At 35.0% G+C, this 7,182-nt stretch overlaps 1 long non-coding RNA gene across 2 annotated transcripts; it reads left to right on the top strand.

The window, feature by feature from the left end:
- On the top strand, positions 4,644-6,828 carry LOC107614513. 2 transcript variants are annotated; one of them, XR_001614479.2, is made up of 4 exons: positions 4,644-4,882; positions 5,304-5,594; positions 5,682-6,071; positions 6,762-6,828. It is a non-coding gene; the product is annotated as an uncharacterized LOC107614513 (long non-coding RNA). The 2 variants fall into 2 exon arrangements; XR_002352390.1 differs by having other exon boundaries at positions 4,868-4,882; positions 5,487-5,594.

Raw genomic sequence — 7,182 nt, 5'->3', positions numbered from 1 at the left:
TATAGCGAAGAGTATATCAATGGTGTTATTAGTTTCTTAGAGTTTGCATACTCTGAGGGAGAACCGGACGGACAACAAATTCAATGTCCTTGTAAGAGGTGTTGTAATATTGAGTGGTATAGAAGAGATGTGGTATTTGACCATTTAGTCGCCGACGGATTTGTTAAGGTATATAGAACATGGATTAATCACGGGGAATGGACAATCCCGATGGTGGTTGATGATGACACGGATAATGAAGGTGCACGCGATGACATCGAAGGACTGCTTAATGATGCATTTAGAGATCATGTTGAGGGTGTTACTGTAGGTCCAAATGAAGAGGCTAAAAAGTTTTATAATTTAATAGATAGGGCAAGTCAAGAGTTATACCCGGGCTGCAAGAAATTTTCTACATTATTTTTTACCATCCGTCTGTACTTGTTAAAGTGTTTGCACGGTTGGAGCAATGCCTCCTTCACTTCCCTTCTTGAGCTATTGAAAGAGGCAATGCCTGAAATTAATATACCTCCATCTTTCCATAAGACAAAGGCTATGATAAGAGATTTAGGTCTGGATTATAAAAATCGATGCTTGTCCTAATAATTGCCTCCTGTATAGGAAAGAACTAAAGGATGAAACACAATGTCGTGTGTGTGGAACAGCTTGATATACTGAAAATTCTAGTGATAATAGCGAGAACCAACCTCATAAGAAAGGTCGTCCTATTCCTGTAAAGACTCTGAGATACTTTCCTATAATTCCAAGACTTCAGAGATTATTTATGTGCTCAAAAATGGTAGCTAGTCTGAGGTGGCATGATGAGGAGCGCCTTAAAGATGGGACGTTAAAGCATCCTGCTGATGGCCTGGCATGGAAGAACTTTGATGAAATGAATGAAGATTTTGCAAAAGAATCACGCAATATTAGACTAGGCTTGTCAAGTGATGGGTTCAACCCATTTTGTAGCATGAATATTTCATGGAGCACGTGGCCCGTAATGTTGATGGTATATAACTTGCCCCCGTGGATGTGCATGAAACCTGAATATTGTATGCTTTCTTTGCTTATTCCTGGGCCACAATCACCTGGAAAAGATATTGACGTGTATCTACAACCATTGATGGAAGACTTGAAGTTGTTGTGGGAAATAGGGGTGAAAACTTATGATGCATCAAAGAATGAGACCTTTCAAATGCGGGCAGCTCTTTTGTAGACAATCAATGATTTTCCTGCGTATGCTATGTTGTCTGGGTGGAGTACAAAGGGAAAATTGGCTTGCCCTTGTTGCAACAAAAATACCTCTTCTCTACAACTAAAACATAGTCGGAAGACAGTTTATATGGACCATCGTGTGTTTTTACCCATGGATCATCCATAGAGAACCAATACAAGGTCTTTTAATGGGAAGCAAGAATTAATACCCCCTCCACCTGTTATAGAAGGAACGGAAATTTTTGAGATGCTACAAAATTTTGAGAATGTTTTCGGGAAGAAGCAAAGTACATCAAATAGTTTCCCATGGAATTGGAAAAAAAGATCAATTTTCTTTGAATTGCCTTACTGGCACAAGAACCTACTGCGTCACAACTTAGATGTCATGCACATAGAGAAGAACATACTTGACAGTATAATTGGAACTCTTTTGGATATCCCAGGCAAGACAAAGGATCATCTGAATGCTCTATATGACTTAAAAGATTCTGAATGCTCTATATGACTTAAAAGATTTAGGGATCTGGAAAAATCTTCAACCAAAGGAGGTGAATAATGGCAAGAGAACAAAGTTGGTAAAGGCATGCTTTTCTATGACTGCTGCAGAGAAGTCAATTTTTTGTGGTGTTTTGAAGACAACAAAGCTACCTGATGGTAGTGCTTCAAATATATCATGGTCTGTACATCTAGGAGAAAGAAAAATTTCTGGGTATAAGACCCACGATGCTCATTTTTTGCTACACTACTTACTACCAATACCGATTAAAAGCATCCTTCCTGATCACGTGGCCATTCCGTTGATTCGACTAAGTTCCTTTTTTCATCGCTTATGCAAAAAGTTAATCACACTGGAAGAGATAGATCGACTGGAGTTAGAGATTGTGGAAATATTATGCCACCTTGAGAGGATCTTTCCCCCTAGTTTTTTTGACATAATGGTTCATCTTCCCATTCATTTAGCAAATGAGGTGAGATTGGGTGGTCCGGTACAGTTTCATTGAATGTATCCTCCAGAAAGGTACATGTGTACATTAAAGTCGTATGTACGCAACAAAAGTCGCCCCGAAGGTTCTATTGCAGAGGCATATCTGGCTGAAGAGTGCTTAACTTTCTGCTCAAGATACTTGCATGGAGGTGTGCGAACAAGACTTAATAAGCGACCTCGGAATGATGATGATCCTAATGACGACGAAGTTTTGCCTTCAAAGTTGTTTTCTAACAAAGGTCATTCGTTAGGTGTGGAAAATGGAGAACCAATTAATCTCGATGACATATCAGTGCTCAAGCCCATGTGTATGTATTATACAATTGTGAAGAAGTCGCATATTATGTTAGGTAACTTAATATAACTTATGTTTATTCACTAAATCAAGTGCATTTAGATTTTTTCCGATCAAACATAACTATTATTAACTACAGAGAGCATGAGGATGAGGTTAATAATCAGCGAGGAATAAAATGGAGAAAAGCAAAAGTTCACAGTAAAACCTTCTCGCAGTGGTTTGAAACTCGGGCGAGGGATCCAGATGTGCCTGTTTGGCTAAAAGAATTATCTCGAGGTCCAAGCTCTGTTGCAAGAAGATTTTCTGGATATATAATTAATGGATATAGGTTTCACACTGTGGAGCGTGAGGCAAGGAGAAAAACACAAAATAGTGGTGTCACATTAACTGCTTTAACTTCAAGCTTTGCAAGTGCTAAAGATAAAAGTCCAATTCAAGACACTGTAGCTTATTATGGTAGGTTATTTGAGATAGTAGAGTTAGATTATTTTGGGCGTTTTAAGGTTGTATTATTTCGGTGTGAGTGGTATGATGCTGGGAGAGACAAGTATGGTCTTACATTTGTTCACTTCAATAAGAAATGCTACCAGAATGAACCTTTCATACTAGCATCTCAAGCACATCAGTGTTTTTATGTGCAAGATCCATACGAACATAACAAACATTATGTTATGGAAACTATCCCAAGAGACTTATTCAAAACAAATGACGAATCTGAGTCTGAGGCCCGTCAAACCTTCTATAGTGAACAACACGAGCATATAACAAGTCCTGCCATACCAGCTGATGATGGTGAAATTATTCTGGAAAGGAATGATCTACGACCTACAGTTATTGAAACGGTTCCCCAAGTGACTTCTGCCCAAGAACATGAGGCAGATTTCATTGGAGATTCTGATTCTGATGGGTCAGCCTAAGCAATTTATTGCTTAATATGTACATATGTATAACTAAGTTTTCTACACCTTTTTATTTGTAAGTCATATTTTTGTTTTAATTTCTCATTTTGTTAGTGTTTCTTATAGGATATGTCACTTTATTGCTTATATTAACTCGAGTTAACTAATTTATTTGTGTAGGAATAAAGAATTTATTGATCTTAAAGCAACATCAAGTAAGAATTTGCTTCGACAATTTAAAGCCAAGAGACAAAAGATTGTAAATGAATGCAAGCAATATGTGATGCAAGGTGCAGCACGTAATGACAAGGAGGAAACTATGCCAAGGTTGGATGTAGTCGAAAGTCAAAAAAGAAAGAATCACTTGACTGTGGCTATGGCTGAGAAAAAGAAGCATGAAGTACAACATGAACCGTTAACACAAGGCTTGAACAATTCTAAGCTTACAAAGGTGGGTGCAGATGAACTTAAAAGGAAGCTCCATGCAATTCGTAGTATGAATAATAGCGTGCCAACAAGTGTAAGCCAAGATCGGAGTTGTGCAAATTCTACTCAGCCCACAATCAACCAAAGGCAGTAGCAGATTATTCAAGTCGCACATGGTAGAACAAGGCAACATGACACTACTTGCCGAGTTCAAACACTACCCCACAAGCTGAAGATTTAATGTTGGAGCAAGATGGATCAAGAAAGGAAAAGAGCAAGCCAAGGGTAAGGGCTACAACTATTGATGAATTTTTAAAAGAAAATGGGATAGATGTAGAAATTGACGGACTAAGCTCTGAACTAAGTGATGATGTGGGAGATAGCTTTCCACTTGATGAAAATTATTATTCACATATGATGGAGGACATTGATGATGATGAAGGTAATATATTTCTATCATTTTTTATATTTTTTTGTAAATCATAATGCTTAATTTTTCAATTGGCATCACTAATTACTCCCTGATTTTCCCCTAATGCATGAAACTAGGAGAGCCAAAGAAGAAGAAAACCCAGGGAAAAACAACTTGCAAAGAGATTTATGCAAGAACTATGGATCAGCGGGAAGAAGTTATTTTTGATATTGGACAGCCAGTAGGACCAACCGATCAAAGTGTGTCTAATTTCACTAGTTTCGTAGGCACAATTGGTAGAAATAAAAGATTTGTGAGTCTTTTATACACTAGCAGGCATGCTGTAACTCCTAAAGCTAAGAAATTCATGTGGAACTATGTTAATGTAAGACTCTTCTATTATTATTAAATCTCGATTATTTTAAATATAGGAAGGTGCGTATAACACTGTTGATATCATGCAGACCAAGTTTATCCTCCCAGATAGTGGAGAAAAGTGGGTGATCCAAGCAATTCGGGATGCTTGGAAGCGGTTCAAGGGAAAGATTAAGCAAAAGCACTTTGTTCCCTTTGATACCATCGAAGATATGGTGAAAAATTGACCGACACAAGTTCCAGAAAGTCAATTCATAAAATTGATCTATTATTGGAGTCATCCTACAATCCAGGTAAAATAGTTGGTACTTTAATTGCAAATATCTTACTGTTTGTTAAGACATAAGCAAAATAATGAAAATTCAATTGATAATGTTGGAATCTGTCCTCTCTCACGCTGTACAAACACATATCCATTCTGATGTAGGTTCTTGAACTAAATTGAATTTTCTTAGGATATATTGCTGCCAGTTCCATTCTGAACTTTTGAATTTGTGTATTTACAATTCTATTTTTGGCTACTTTGTTTGCTGTAATTTTAAGTTGCTGCAATTCTATTTTCTATAGTTCTATTTTGTGCAATTTTATTTTCTGCAATTCTATTCTGTGCAATTATATCTGCTGCTATTCTGGTTGCTGTAGTTTTGTTTGCTGAAGCAAAATTTAATTATATTTTTCTCTGTTTCTATATGCTAACTTTTTATTCAATTATAGTCAATAAGTGAAAAAAATAAGAAACATAAAGAACAGCAAAAGTTTCCACATCGCATGGGGCCAATCAATTTTGGAAAAGTACGAGTGGCTCTGGTATACTTATTTAATATTTGTGCTGGGATTTGTTTAGTTAATTTTAGTTATGTTGTTATAGACTTACTTATTTAAGGCTTTATTTTGTAGCGCGCGACAAAGGAAACAAATGAGGAACCAAAAAGGTTTGAATTGTTCCTTGCTACTCGAACAAGTCGGAAAAGGAAGGAAGTTGATCAGGAAACACAAGATGCAATTGTATGAGAGTTCATTGAATTACTAATGATTATAAATCAAATTTAGGATACGGTAACTAATTCTATTTCAAATGTTTCTTTTAATTAGGATGAATTCCAAAACCGGCAAGCTGCTGGTGAAACAGATGAGGAAGCTTTTGAGTCTTTATTTGGAAAAGAATAACCAGATCGGGTTAGGTGCTATGGAAGATCTGTTACACGAAGTGACTTAAAAAAGCATGCAGAAATTTCTGAACTCAAGCAACAACACCAGGAGGAAGTCACATCTTTGAAGGCTGAACTTGGAGACATGAAGGCCAAACAGCAGCACCAAGAGGCTGACCTTCATGGATTGCGAAACATGATTAAGTTACTAGTTCAGCGATCTGAACCTGGAATGAGGCCGGAAGAAATTGAAGCCTTGTTACAAGATGCCCAACACTCTCCAATTGATGCAAATAGCGCTCATGGATCAACACATATTCCAAACATAAATATGGTATGACCAGTTTTTTCTTATTCCCTAATATTTGTTTATATATTGTTAATTGTTAATTAGGATTCTGAATATCTACTGTTGAGTTTAAAATTTTTATTTGTTAGAACTTAGGAGGATGCCAAATCTTTTTAATTTGAACTGAAATTGAAGAAGATGGAAGCTGGGATTTGGTTTTTTTGGTTTTGTTTTTTCATTATGTAATTTTATTATTATTGTTATCAGGGTGGAAGTTGTAATTTTTCTGGTTTTTCTGATTTTTCTGGTTTTGTTTTTTCATTATGTAATTTCATGCAAAGTTTGAGCTTCTTATAATGTTAAAATAAAAAAGGAAGAAAAATGTTATTATGCGCTGCTTGTCACTTGCACAATGCACTTGAGTTTCTTATTTTAGTTCCCATTTAGTATGAAGTCGTGTTAGTCCGTTTTTTAGTTATGTCCTTTATGGTGATTTATAGTATCCCCTGAATATGATTGTTATTTTAAAGCAAAAGACTTTGGTTTATTTATTTAATGATTTATTCAAGCATAGTATGGTTTTGTTTCTTATTTTATGTTTTTGGTGAAATGAAAAGAAAAGTAGTTTCAATTATCCTATGCTGCTCGGATATTGTATGTGTTATTAATCTGTTAATTACTTTTTTCTTGTTGTACTTTTTCAAATTATAATTATTTTTCTATATAATTATGCAGGATAATTCTGAAGATGCGAGTGAAGATTGAGATGCTTATCATGATGGTTTATTGACAAAGATGGAAATTGAAAGATGTATGGTTGATGATGATGTCTTTTATTAGAAGCTAAGATACATTTATATGATATAATATTTTGGTTTTTACTAGTTTATTAGCAGTAAACTCTAAGTGCATTATATGAGTATACTTATTCTAGTTTGAGATATATGAATACTCAAAATTATGATCATCCCAATATTTTTGGTTCATTATATAATTATATTTTGTTTCAGTATAATTTTTATTATTTAAAGATTATTGTATGGTATTATTATATATGTATTCATTTTTATTTTATAATAATTAACTAATTTAATTAAAAATACAGGATTATATATATAATTATATTCTCAAATATTAGATTTTAGATAAAAAAATT

This window comes from Arachis ipaensis, chromosome B08 (assembly GCF_000816755.2).
Source record: "Arachis ipaensis cultivar K30076 chromosome B08, Araip1.1, whole genome shotgun sequence".
Classification (NCBI taxonomy): Eukaryota; Viridiplantae; Streptophyta; class Magnoliopsida; order Fabales; family Fabaceae; genus Arachis; species Arachis ipaensis.
This window is presented reverse-complemented; position numbering and strand designations above follow the sequence as displayed.